At 39.0% G+C, this 13,992-nt stretch overlaps 1 long non-coding RNA gene across 3 annotated transcripts; it reads left to right on the forward strand.

Moving 5' to 3' along the window:
• Positions 1–5,880: 5,880 nt before the first annotated feature.
• On the forward strand, positions 5,881–11,767 carry LOC113033047 (uncharacterized). Of its 3 annotated transcripts, XR_013903824.1 has the most exons (4): positions 5,881–6,640; positions 6,991–8,874; positions 9,462–9,554; positions 9,844–11,767. It is a non-coding gene; the product is annotated as an uncharacterized LOC113033047 (long non-coding RNA). The 3 variants fall into 3 exon arrangements; XR_013903822.1 differs by having other exon boundaries at positions 6,991–9,554; XR_013903823.1 differs by having other exon boundaries at positions 9,462–11,767.
• The last annotated feature ends 2,225 nt before the right edge of the window (positions 11,768–13,992 follow it).

Below are 13,992 nucleotides of genomic sequence, written 5' to 3' on the forward strand. Positions count from 1 at the left end.
ACTGAGAGGTGGAAACTCGGTTTTGCGACTGACCCTGAGTTTCTTTCTCAAGGTGCAAAATTATCAACGTTTATGACACCCAATTTACTGATAAGTATACTGAAACTTTTGTAAATCGCCCATAAAATTAACCACACCTATGAGCACTATTTGGGGTAAATTAGTGTCACAGCTTTTCAGTTATCTTCAAAAGCACCTGCTGTGTAAACATGATATCGTGGATATCTCGTGACGCTTTCAAATTTGATGTCTCCAAGGTGTTAAGTCTGAATTTCTCAGTTGTCCCTGGACAGCAGGACAACAGATTTGAAGGCTTACTTAAAACATAACATGAATACATGTAAGGCTCGCATCATGTATACATTTATGCTTTCACAGAAGGACACACAGTCTCTGGTAGCTTTAATCCTGAGTGCGCTGTTAGCAGGTTTGTTGAGTTAGTGAAGGGCAGCAAATTAGCTTCCCCGGCAGGATATGCAATGATGAATAAGACGACAAAAGAATGAGGCATTAGATGTACGAACAGAATAGTCTGTGGGAAACAAGAAAAAAATAGATAATATATATATTTGTACAGAGGATGTTATTAATGTTTTAAAGATACATCTGCATTATAAGTGTTTCGCCTCTATACATAACATCGCAGTTCTATTTTACACCTTGTAAATCAGTTGGGACCAACAAGCTGTGAACTGAGAGGTGAGACTGGCCGTCTGCGACTTGACATGTAAGCCAAAGGCCAACAACCTCTTGACCTCTGAGCTCCACATGAGGCGAGCCAAGTGCTGCCCACTTAACCTCAACGGCTTCCAAAGAAAGACATTCCCATGAAAATAAACTACACGACGAAAAAGAAATTGTGCCCTGTGTCGGGGCTTTTTAAAGATTTTATTAACATCCACCTGGGGGTGCTACAGACATTAGCTTAATGGCATTTCCAGCCTGGTGCAGCCATGCTGTGGTGAGCTGATCTCTCTAATTACTGTACAGTGAGGGGCGGGGGTGGTGGGGAATTGGTACGGGGGCAAATCTGCGTCCAGGCTCAATCTCATAAGTGCAGGCTGGAGCTGCAGCAGGCCTAATGTGTGTTTATGCTTGTTCACGAGAGGTTATGATTACCGGCGACAGTGGCGTCACGGAGGGAAACACAGTCAGCAGGTGCAGACAGGGCAGGGGGTGACCGACAAACACAAGTCTGGGAGATGTAACAAGCATCTAAATGTCCAGCTGTATCGTAAATGTTAAACCCTGCAGCTGCTAATAATGGGAACGGTGGATGCTGGTTTCGTTGCCCTGTTTAAACAAATTGCTCTGCAAGACTGCGGGGCAGACTTTGTTTTCTACACTCAAAGGCAGAAGCAGCTTATTAGACCATTTAATCATAGCAGAACCACTCGCAAATTGATGGATGCGCCTTCGAAATTGCTGTTATCGGTATTAACACTGTTCACCCCACCTTGAATCATCAGCCTTGCAGCAATTGCAATGTGCAGCGCTAGTTTGTTCCTGACATATTCCAGTGAGGATTACTGAAATTAAGCATTCTAGTAATTCGAGGTTAAGCATTTAGCGTGCAACACTTGTAACTTGAGAGAGTGAAATCAGGCTTATGGCAGGGGGGGGCTATAACATCCACCGCACGTAGGCACATGCAGTGCCAGTCAGTAAGCCCATACTGCCCGTGGGCTACTTCAGTTGTGTGGCACACCTATGTAGCTGACGCCTAAAGCCTGGATTTACCAAACATCTAAGTCGCAGAGTCAACAGACCTATTGCTCTGCTCAGTCTATGTTCTGATCCACCTTGTTTCACATCCCAGTGGGCGGGGCTATGCCCAGAGATCTGTGAGGGCGTGAGTTTCCATGAGGAAAAAAAGCCTTTTTGTCCCTGAAGCATCAGCATGTCTGGAATGAAAAACGTGTTTTCAGTCTTACCTTCATGTATTATTGAGTATTTTATCTATGAAACATTCAGAGGAAGCAACTCTTTTTATGTTTTTATGTAACGCTGACTTTGAATACAAGATGTTGTGTAGTATGTTGTTGACACTGACAAACTAAGGTCATTCTCATAAATGAAAGGAAAAGGAAAGCTTTCAAGAAATAGCAGTTTCAAGGAATGTAGGAAACACTGGATAGCTGTGGATAGTGGAGACAACTAGAAGAATCCAAATTAAAGTGTGAGTGAGAAGAAATATTGCAATGCATGAAGCCCAACTTTAATCCACAAGCTTGAGGTGGTCTGTGTACTGCTGTGCTAGCATCATGCTTTTACAATTACAATTAGTGTCATTCCTTTTAGCAGTGGTGTCAAAAATGAAATGCAAGCAATGCTTTTGCAGTAGCTAACAGTCAAAAAACAACATAGAACTAAGAGATGTGTTTGGAAACACTTCAAGGTCTCAGTTGAAGAAAAAAAAGTACAATTTTTATTAAAAATTCAACAAGTGTGTGATGATTGTTGCCATAACTGAGCAGCCCTACCGTGTCCTACATGTGAGAAAGGAGAATAGTAGAAAATATCCCAACCCGACTCTCCCTCAGCTGCCTGCAGTTTATGTGCAAAAAAGGCCTTAAGTTAAAAATCTGCCTTGTTAAAAGTCTATTTAAAGATTCCAGAGATAAAAGATAGAGATCTTTATATAAAATCAAAGACCTGAAAGGATTCAACAACAAGTATTTTCAAAGGATAAAGGTATGACAAAGTACAGGTTTGGTTTTTTTTCGGTTTTGCACGCTCATGTTGACCATGAACTATATTCCTAAATGTGACAAGAAGCAAAATCAACAGGAGCTATTCTCTGCTAAAATCTACTTGTGTTGTTTTAAAGCAACAATCGCTTAGTTACCATAAAAATAGTGCCTATAAATGCTTCCCATTCTTCACATTGTCGTTTTATAGGTGTTTTAAGTAAATGAAAAGCTTCTTCCAACTCTGCTCTCAGTTACGCACATGTCATTTGCTGACCTTATTACAGTTGCAGGCCTTGAGTGTCTACAGTTACTCCCCCAAGTGTTGTGCAGAACTCTCTCTCTGTCTGTGTGTGTGTGTGTGTGTGTGTGTGTGTAGTGACCGCTTCATGTCATGTGCAAACACAAAACATGCTAACATGATTTAAAGCAGTGTAACATAACCTTTCCTCTACATCATCGTCCTCTCGCCAGGCGTCCCTCTGTAAACCTACATGATAACCCACCACCACCACCACCATAGTCATATAGACGACCTCTACACCGTCTACAACCACGACTGCCTACATCACCACACCCCTCAGCACATGCATGCAACTTGCATTCCTCTGGATTCTTGATCTGCAGCATGGCCAGATCACATGTCTGGACATGTCCTCTGGTTACCTCCTTCACTGCAGCACAGCCCACTGAGCACTGAGCTGCGGTTACTACGATGCTGTCCACAGTATGTGAATATGCTCAGCTGACAGAACTCACTATGCGTTATATCAATATCTCTATTTTTTGTCAGTTTAGTAACTTTTATGAGTGTGATTTGTATTCATTATCTCCCTTTGAGTATGTGGATATTTTGCTGTCTGTATTCATTCAACACTGATGACTTCAATTTAGAATGTAAATAAACTGTGGAACGGCACAAGTTCCTCTATGACCCGATGCTTTTATACATGTCTATCCAACACCAAAGTATCAAAAGAAATTGGGGAGAATGTTAACAATTCCAACAGGACTTGTAATCAAATATGGAAACTGTATTTCAACATCTATTCAATAGGTTGGCACAGAATTTGGTATTCAGATCCCCTCTGGGATAAATTGCATTATTTTTGGTATGATTTCATATAGTCATTGCACATCTGCTTGTGGACACTTATCTTTTACTTGTTTGCTTGGAAATGACTTCAGTTTCTCACCATAAGAGGAAACAAACAGAGGTCATTGAAACATGTCTGTAAAAGTCATTCAGCCGCAGCGTGCCTTTCTGTGAAAATCGGATTCAGTTTTCACAGGAAAGAAGAAAGACGCAATAAAAATGATGGGAACGACAACTAAACGTCTATGAACTGCAGGATCATAGACCCACCTTGCTAGTACCAGGTTGGACAGATGTTTGCCTGGTTTAGTTCCTCATGGCATAGATAATGTTTTAAAAAATGTTTAAAGAGGAAGGTAAATGTTATGACTTTATACTGTTTTACCAGTTCAGTTTTTATTCATCCACTTGAGTCTTGGAATCGAGGTAGGTATCGTGATTGTATATGAAGTCAACTGTAATTTGGTGCCTCCTTCTGTCCGCCCTTATGTTGAACTCACACATATATAGCCGGCATTAATCTCTTTATCTAACTCTCGATAAGCCACGCAAGTTAAAAGGAAATTTCACCATAGCTCTCCTTTAAGACTGTTGTGTTGTAACTGTAGTTGTGTTGTCATCACCACTGAGCAGGGAGGTTTTGCAACATAAGGGTGCACATTCCTGTCACATCTGGCTTGTAGTACTGAACAATGAACAAGCAGAGCACAATATCATGTAACGTGCAAAAGCCACGGCACAAGCAAACTCACAAAGACAATAGAAAACACCACCACAGAGCTATTGACTGGGAAAGGGAAAATCTACAGGTTTTTGATTAGGAAGCAAGCAATGAACCACACCACATCCCCGGATGCAGTACTGTAAATTCCCAACACTTTAAAATAGATATTTAACTTTACAGGATTCATAGTTTTTTTCCCCTTTTGGTGGATGCCAGCATTGCATTTCTGTACATTACAATAAAAGCACACAGCCCATGCCGACCGTTTGCCGTTAATCACTCGGGCTTTTAACGGCGCAATGAGTCGGAGAGGCCTTCAAGTGGGTGGGATGGAAATAGGTTTTTCTCCTCCAATAATTAGCTTATCAGACCATTTACACGGCTAAGAATCATTAGCACCAGTTTAATGAGGTTGGCTAAAAATAGAGAAAGCACATAAAGGATCAGAGGACCCTGCTGGAGCCAGAACTTCACACTCCGAGTGTGTGCGAGCATAAATTTACAGCGTCAGTCTGTGCGTTTGTGTGCTCATGTTGTCTCTCAAGTGTGCTCTTTCAGGTTGTGTATGGCAGTATGTGTGCATAACTGCATGCGTGCATCTTTGTTTCTAATGCTGTTTATTGTTGCATCCTGCATTTGTGTTCTGTGTAACAACACACCAAAACCCAAAAATGTGTTCATGTGTCAGTCAGTGCTTTGATTATCTTACCCTGTCTTGTTAGTTATCAATCACAGATTTCTGACTTAAATCTTATAAAATAGTTCAAAGCATAGTTTGAACAGTTACTGGTCGTTCAAAGAGGAGGAGCTGTATTTGTGGCTACTTTCAGCAGTGAATGCTAGTGAGTATTTGGGATAGCAATATGGTGTGTGTGTGTCTTTGATAATAAAATAATATATAACATGGTGCAAAATGTGGCTTATTCATATTTCTTATTATTAGTTTTGACAATGGAATGCAGAATGGAGCATGGGAATAATCAACCTTTAAGGTTTGGTGGCTAAAATTACCTACACTCAAAAAAATGAATGAGGTGGATTGTTCAGTGTATATTAATTATTTATTTTCATTTTACTTAAAATATATGTTTTTGTTAAGTTAACATATGTTTTTCTAATCAAGTCTACGTAATTGTGTCTATTATTCAACGTACATAATACTAATGTGTTACTTGATCGCATAACATTTAAGTCAATTAGGATCGATATACCTTGTATATCCACAAGGTGGCAGTAATGCAAAAACAGTTGTAATGAAACCGCGCAGAACAAGAAGGTTTCACGGCTTGTGCCTGCACATGCACAAGACTTCAAATTTAACTGAAAAAGGCTGTTTTGGCGCCAAGCTACTGTTTCTTTGAGAGGTAAGACCACTTTTTTTCTTTGACTATGTTGTGTAGTATCTATATGTCCAGCATGGTTATATTTTGCGTTTGTCTTACAAGACATGTTATATCGTTTGCGTGCGCTTGTTTTACATTAGTTTTACTGGGTCCTGGACATGCTTATTTTGTGGACTGTGTAAGAAACATTTTTATTGTTTTTTGTTTTATTAAGGGATTAGCTACAGGGGTTCATGGGGTTATTCTTTCAAGGGGTTATTTTTCCATTTGCTTTCTTGGGATTCCTTTTCTGTAATCCGAGAGTCGGAAATATCGAATAGGATAGCAAGGATAGCATAAAGTGACATTTAAAATCCAAAAAGTCAAGGGCGAAAGCCACTGTGACACCATTGTTCTGCTCTATCAGTAATCTGTATTATGTAAAAATGGTCTGTAAATACAGCATGTTTCCTAGCGGAGTTATACATATCAATGTAGTTATAAATTACAGTTTGTGAAAGTACACACTTAATTTTTTTAATAAAATTATTCAAGACATATGAGTGGACAGACAATGGAGGTCGACAGACCTGGTGATAATTGCTTCTATAGAAAGTTAGCACATGGCAGTGTCAATCTCTTGCTTTTCTTCTGAGTAGTATTTTATTTAGTTGTAATTCAAACAATAATTTGCTTCTTGAAATTAAGTAATGAATTTCTTGTTTTACTTTATAAATCTCAGATCCTGCCTTTACCTGCTCCCTCCTATACTGATGTGGTGTATGTGGTATTGCTGAGCTTGTATGTGGTATGTGAACTGTTATACTTTTAAAAACAAAACTGTTTTATAAGTTAAGTTTTCTTTTGTGACCCATCCCATGCCCCTGTTATTTCTTCTCCACATCTGAACCATGGTAAAGGTTGCAGTTCAAGGGCCTGAGGCATGAAATTCTTTTCAGATCAGCTGTGATCAATATTTTTTGGAACTTGATAAATAACAATAAAAGCTGTAATGGCTCCATTAGCATTTTGTGTAAATGTTTGTGTTAAAATTATAGCTTTAATGAGGTCTTACTACATTAGTTTTAGTTTGTATATGTGTACATATAGTATGTATATTTACAGTACAGTATGTTGTGTTTGTTGACATATTTTCAGGTGGAAGCAGAATATGTGAGGATTACTACTGCTGCACATGTTCCAAGGCTTTTTACACAACTTGACCAATACACTGACCAGCTCATAAAAGTCTTCAAGAAAAAAGGAGGCGTTGCAGGGAAGAAAATTAGACAAACTTTGGCCCCAGCCACACAGGTGCGTTATTCTGTTGGTAGCAAAATATTATGGCTAATAAGATCATTTTCAAATGTAAACAGCTAGTGTATGGTAGCTGCACAGTGCACTTACATTTATATTAAGCAAGACAAAGTTTGGTACTCAAAACGTTGGAAAATTTAAATTACCGTACTTTCTGGACCATAAGCCGCTACTTTTTCCCTAGGTTTTGAGCCATGAGGCTTATACAAAGGTGTGGCTATTCTGTGGATTTTTCTTCCACCACTAGGGGGACTCTAACCAGAATTAGAATAAAAAACAAGATAGATGAAAAATCAATGCAAAGAAGAATACACTACTTTTTCTTTAGCAGATAGAACACGCACAACAAATTACCAACTGGTAATTATTTTCAAATCCTCGCCCCTTCATCATGGAAACCACACGAAGAAGTTCGTATGATGCAAGTTTTAAGTTGAAGGCCATCGATCTTGCTATCCAGGAGGGAAACCGCGCTGCTGCACGCAAGCTTAGCGTCAATGAGTCTATGGTGAGACGTTGGAGGCGGCAGCGGGAAGAGCTCATGCAATGCCAAAAGTCGAGAAAAGCTTTCAGAGGACATAAAAGCAGGTGGCCTGAACTTGAAAATGTCCTGGAGGAATGGGTGAAGACACTGAGAGCAGGTGGCCGAGGTGTATCCACTGTACAGATCCGACTGAAAGCCAAAACAATCGCCCGCGAAATGAATATTAAAGATTTCAAAGGTGGGCCGTCATGGTGTTTCAGATTTATGAAACGTAAAAACCTGTCCGTCAGGGCACGGACCACTCTCTGTCAGCAACTCCCCCCTGACTATCAGGAAAAAGTTGAAAACTTCCACAAATTCGTTGAAAAAAAGATACAAGAAAACTCCATCGGACCAGACGACATAATCAATATGGATGAAGTACCTTTAACATTTGATCTGCCTCTGACCAGGACCGTTAACAAGACAGGTGCATCATCCGTGTTGTTGAAAACAACAGGCCATGAGAGGACGCACTTCACCTGCGTTCTGGCATGCACGGCATCCGGACAAAAACTTCAACCAATGGTGATTTTTAAGCGCATAACTATGCCGAAAGAACAACTCCCGAAAGGCATAGTGGTCAAAGTTAACACCAAAGGGTGGATGATAGAAGGTCTAATGAAGGAATGGTTAACGGAGTGCTATGGGAAGCGCCCGGGAGGATTTTTTCACCGGAAAAAAGCACTGCTTGTTTTGGATAGCATGAGGGCCCACATCACAGATTCTGTGAAAGCAGCGATCAAGAAAACAAACTCCATTCCAGCTGTGATTCCTGGAGGTACAACAAAGTTTTTGCAGCCACTTGACATCAGTGTAAATCGGGCATTTAAAGCTGCACTACGGGTTGAGTGGGAGACTTGGATGACAAGCGGTGAAAAGTCATTCACAAAAACTGGCCGCATGCGAAAAGCATCCTTTTCTGATGTCTGTCAGTGGATCCTAACAGCGTGGAGTGCTGTGAAAGAATCCACCATCACCAATGGGTTCCGAACGGCTGGACTGCTGCGCGAAGAGAGCGGCGCACCTTCAGAGCCAACTTCACCGGAGGATGACAGTGACACGGAGAGCGAGACTGATGGAGACAGATGTGATGAAGCGCTTCTGAGCCTGTTCAACTCCGACACTGAAGAAGACGACTTCATGGGTTTCAGCGAAGATGATTAAAGTGACATGTGGTTTCAAATACAGGAAAAATGGAGGTAAATAAATAGCGGTTATTTTCTCTTGGTTCTGTTACGTTTTAATCAGCAAAGTTGCTGCCGTGTTAAAAGGCATTGTTCGGAAAGAATCTGTTCAGGTACATACTTGTACATTTGCACTACAAGATTGTTCTGTACATGCAGTAAATATCTATTTTTTCATCATAGATATCTGCGGCTTATAGCTGGGTGCGGCTTGTATATCTTTTTTTTTTAAATTTTTTAAAAATAGAGCGGATGCGGCTTATATACAGGTGCGCTCTATTGTCCAGAAAGTACGGTACCTAAACATATGTAAAATCTGATCCCTTGATTTAGGTTAAACCAGAAGTGAATGTTTTTATGTTATGTTTTGAATGCAAAAAAGATGATGTACTAGTTTGTCTTTACCTCCATTATGGACATATATAATGTGGTGGAAACCCTGCCCAACAGGTTAACTATTCATGTCCATGTGATGATTAGTTGGTCTTGTGTACATGTCTATCTGTGCAGTGGATATGTCATTCATTTTGCGTATAATGTGAGTTTCTGTCATCCTAAAGTATATCTGTTTTCTCTTCCTGTATCTCTGCCACTCTCTACAGAAGGAAAGTATTGAAAAGGGGAGGGAGTGTGTCCTCAGGGCACTACCTTTTTACCTGAATGAAGACCCAAGCATCCTCTTCAAAGAATAATTGGTTGGTAATTTTAGTTTAGTTTTTTATCTGTATTAAACCAAATTTTGAATAACTAATGTTGTTGCATGTTGTTGTTGTTGTAATTTGCATGGAACCTGTTTAAATGTTTTGGGAAATCTTCTTGTATACCCAAACTATTTATATTTATCGTTGAATCTGTAGTCTGAAATAGTGGCACACTGGGGTGCATGTTCCTAATATTGTGTTTACGTCATTAAAGGGTAGCTTTGGCCCTTTTTCTTTCTTTTTTTAAAACTGGATGCCATTTTTCTATGTTTTTGTGTCTAAGCTACAGCTGTTCAGAGGGAGCTGGAACAAATTACCCTTGCTATCTTTACCATGGAAAGAGCTGATGCCAGCACTCCTCCAGCCGATGTGGGTATAACCATCTAGTGTGTCCTGCATGACCTGGAAGACCTGGCCTCTGCATGTGCACTCTTAATGGGTGGGATATATGCACTGAATCTCAGTTAACCTCAAGACTGAAAGCTTTCTTTGAAGTACTTCAGAAGCTCTTCCTTCATCTGTATGTCAGCATACTCTTGACCAAGGTACAGTTGCTCAAGAATACACTGAATGAATAAGCCAACCTTTAATTTGGATGATGAATGTTCTGTCAGATGGACAGAAGTTTTTCGGAGGCTGAATGGGAATAAAATGGTAATTTGTAAATGACAGATAACGGGAAAATTACATTTAAGAGAAATTTAGAACATTTTGAAAAGTTTGTAAACTACTACAATTTGAGAGATTTTACTGTTGTGGGGGGCTAGTAAGAGACAATCAAAAGTATTGAGATTTAAAGGATTTAATTGAGAGATGATACTGCACCAGAAATGTTGAAGGGTGGTGTGTATATTAGCGTTCAAGGCATATTGTTATGAGGTGGAAATATGTTCATATTCAGTTTGTGTTACATTGTGTGCATTGTAAAGGTAATTGCAATACATACTAAAAATAAGGGTAAGTTAGGAGGTTGATCTGATATCCTCGTGTTGGTGTTGTTCCCAGATCATCATACTAAATGTTGTTCCAGGATCAACATTGCAAGTGACCAATCAGAATGTTATGACGTCATACTTTTGCGACTTCGGGAAAAACCGGCGTAAAACAAAAAACTGTACTTAAGCTGCGTGAAACCGCCTCTGTCCGCCGATCAACTGACCCTAACCGTAACCCTTTAATAAACAGTAAGCAGAATTGATATTGTCCTTGCAACATTGGAATTTCATAAATGCACGAATGGCTTGGCGCGCAAAAGAATAACGTCACAACAATGTGACAACATTTTCATGATGGTCTGGGAACAACACCAACACGAGGATATCAGATCATCCAAGTTGGGAATGCAGGATGAATGTATATTTTGTGGACTTTTAAAGACGAACAATTGTTTCCATGTTAAAATGTTTACATCTGAAGTTTTTTGCCCAAACACTAGTAAAATAAATGTTGACAGTGGCAAGTGTTAAATGGTTACTGCTGTGCTGTTGCAAAAAAAACTGAACGCTGACAAGCTGTTTTATTGTTAGACCATAATGTTGGCATGTTTTGTTAAAGTTTTATTTGGGATGGTGATGTAATTTTCTTTGATTGCTAATATCAGTGGACTATTTATTATTATTATGATTATTATTGTTGTTGTTGTTGTTGTTGTTACATAAATTTTTTTTAAATTGTGGCTGTTGAGGTGGACACTTCACTTTGCATTGTTAAAGGAAAGCACTTCATTGGCATTGTGTTACTGGACTGACCCTAAGCAATCATTGCAAATAGCAACTTTGCTATCCATTTTAGACACTAAAAGAAAAAAACACTCACAGACCTTACTAGCATCACATGTGCATAACTCAAGTGTCATCTTATCAATGTGTTATGTGATCTTCAATGCGTTTTTTTTTCTCTCTTCTATTTCTGGTAGATACAGACATTTAATTTAAAGTCTTGATGTTGCATCTGTCTACATACTGTTAATTACTAACCCTAATGAGCTGTTGTTTTATTTTGGACTGGGTTTACACAAATGCTCACTGAATGTGTTGGCAATAAAAGAAATTTTAAAAAATAAGTTGGATGTACTTAATTCATTTGTGTGGAACCTGTTGACAAAATAGATTTATGTAAAACTAATTAATAAAGCACAAGGTGGCTGAAAATATAATATTTGAATTAATCTAACTTAAATTTAACATTTTACTGCCACAAATAAGAAATGTGTTGAAGTAACTAATCTAAACTATCTAACCTGAAAATATATCATCTTTGTTCATACAACATAACTTGATTTAGTTAGTCTTAAATATGTCTTGTTAATCTTAAGTAGTTTTTTTTTAAATTAGATGAACTAAAGATTTTTGCTTTAAACTAACATAATTCAATTTCGTGGAACCTGTTGACAAAATAATTTTAATTAAAGTCAACGTTTCATTTTTTTGAGTGTATTTACTTCCTAAAGAGTTTCTGTTTAGAAAACCCTTTCACACTGTTTGTGTCTTCATTTTTTCCCTCGTATTCCTGTTCTATTTTTGCACTGCGCTTTCCACAAGAGTCATATGAATGTAAATATTTATTTGTGATAAACAGGATGACTTTAAAACAACTAACATACTTTTCCTCAGGAAAGAGCTTCTTTACACAGGGTTGTTTAAAACTTGTCCCACTTAAAGGTTGGGTCTAATTGAGTATACAGCTGCACAAACAGCTTGGAAAACCACTTTCTGATATCTCAAAGCAAGCCCAAAACGATCACACTATTTTTGTGTTAGTTAAGGTTGCAGTCTATGTGAGGTTAATTTGGTAATGCATAATAACCTGCTAGAAGTAAGAAGTCTAGACATTTGAAGGAAAAATGCAGCGACTGAATGTCCAAGCTGACACGCACGGAGAGCAGGACCTCATAAACTGTGTAAAATGAAACAGTGAGACACTCTACACCAGGACTTAAATGCTAACATTATTTGATCATGCAGCAGAGCATTTACAGTCAGAGTCTGGCTTTGCCTGCCTTCAGTGAAGTGACGTGAGCAACTGTCTTGGCTGAGGGATCAAGTAAGATCCTCTTTCAGGTTTTGAGCACATAGAGAATGCGAGAGGGAGCCCGAGAATGTTATTCAATGCATTCAGCAATAGACAGAAGTGATTAAGTGGGGATATCTCGGCAGAGTCCAAAGCCTCTTCCATCTGCAGCTGATTAGTTGTTTCGTGGAATTATTGTCTTTAAAACGATGGCTGTCACAATCAAGGCTTCTTTCTAAATTTTGTGTCAGGCATTCTTAGCAATAAGATTGATGGTGTGACTTTGCCAACAGCTGGCAGTGACTCTGTCCACAACTGTCTTTTAAAGACTCCACCAGGTGTCTACTGGAGAATATTATCACCCTAGACACGCTTTTTGGGCATCTTTCATGTCTGGGCAGAGGTCTTTATCAAGTTAAGACATTTTGCTGCCCACTCTTTGTCACTGAAATTCTCAGTGGCATGAAATTTAGTAATAGTGAGGAGACTGATGAAACACCAGAGCGTCTTTTGTATACTCTGTGATTGCTTTTTGTTCGTCCATGGTGACGTCAGACTAGTGACTAGAATCAAGAAATACTGGACTAGTTCTCACTGGTCCAATTACTGTAAGGTAACTGATAGATAGTGGTGACTCTTAAAGCAGAGTCATTGACAGCCCAATGAGAATTCATAAGAGAACGATAAGTGATCAAAAATGAAATTCACTGAATTCTTATTCCCATACCTACATCAGACATGATTTCCCGTTCATGAAAGGTTCTCTTTCATGTTTTTAACATTTCTCACTTAACACTCACACTGTCTTTAGATTTTATTCATTGACAATGTAAAGTTTGATATTCTGGCATTATTACATCCAGTGTGTATCTGTTATCAAACCTCTAGCTGAGAATATCATCTGTCAGGCTAACAACAGCCCCACGTTCCTCTGAATGGGGGCCTAAGGATTCATGTCAACAGAACAAAAGAAGAAGAAAAAAAGAGAATACACACACTTTAGTGCTTTGGGCACGAAGCATCTCAAACTGGGTTTTCAGAAACCAGAACCACAGTCTATGTGGGGAAACGATTACTGAGTGTAATTCAAACAAATGAGAAGTTGGCGAGAAGATTGAATGGTGGCATGTGGCTAAATCACAGTACAATAAGCAAAGTAGGCATGATTGCTCAGAATATTTGATGCAATGCTCCAGATCCACTGACGTATTTACATCACATCACCTTTTTTGACATTGATGGTAACCCTGTTGTATCTCCAGTTTAAAAACTGTCACAAAGTCTTTTATACCACGAGTGCAGGTAAGTCATTTTACTCAAATCAGCTTCTGCTTATTGCATCTCTCTATATTCAAATCATATCATTACTTTCTCCCGAGTCCTAGTATTCAGCAGCTAAAACAACCTCGGCTTCCTTGTTTTG

The sequence above is a fragment of the Astatotilapia calliptera genome, chromosome 19 (genome assembly GCF_964374335.1).
Source record: "Astatotilapia calliptera chromosome 19, fAstCal68.1, whole genome shotgun sequence".
NCBI lineage: Eukaryota > Metazoa > Chordata > Actinopteri > Cichliformes > Cichlidae > Astatotilapia > Astatotilapia calliptera.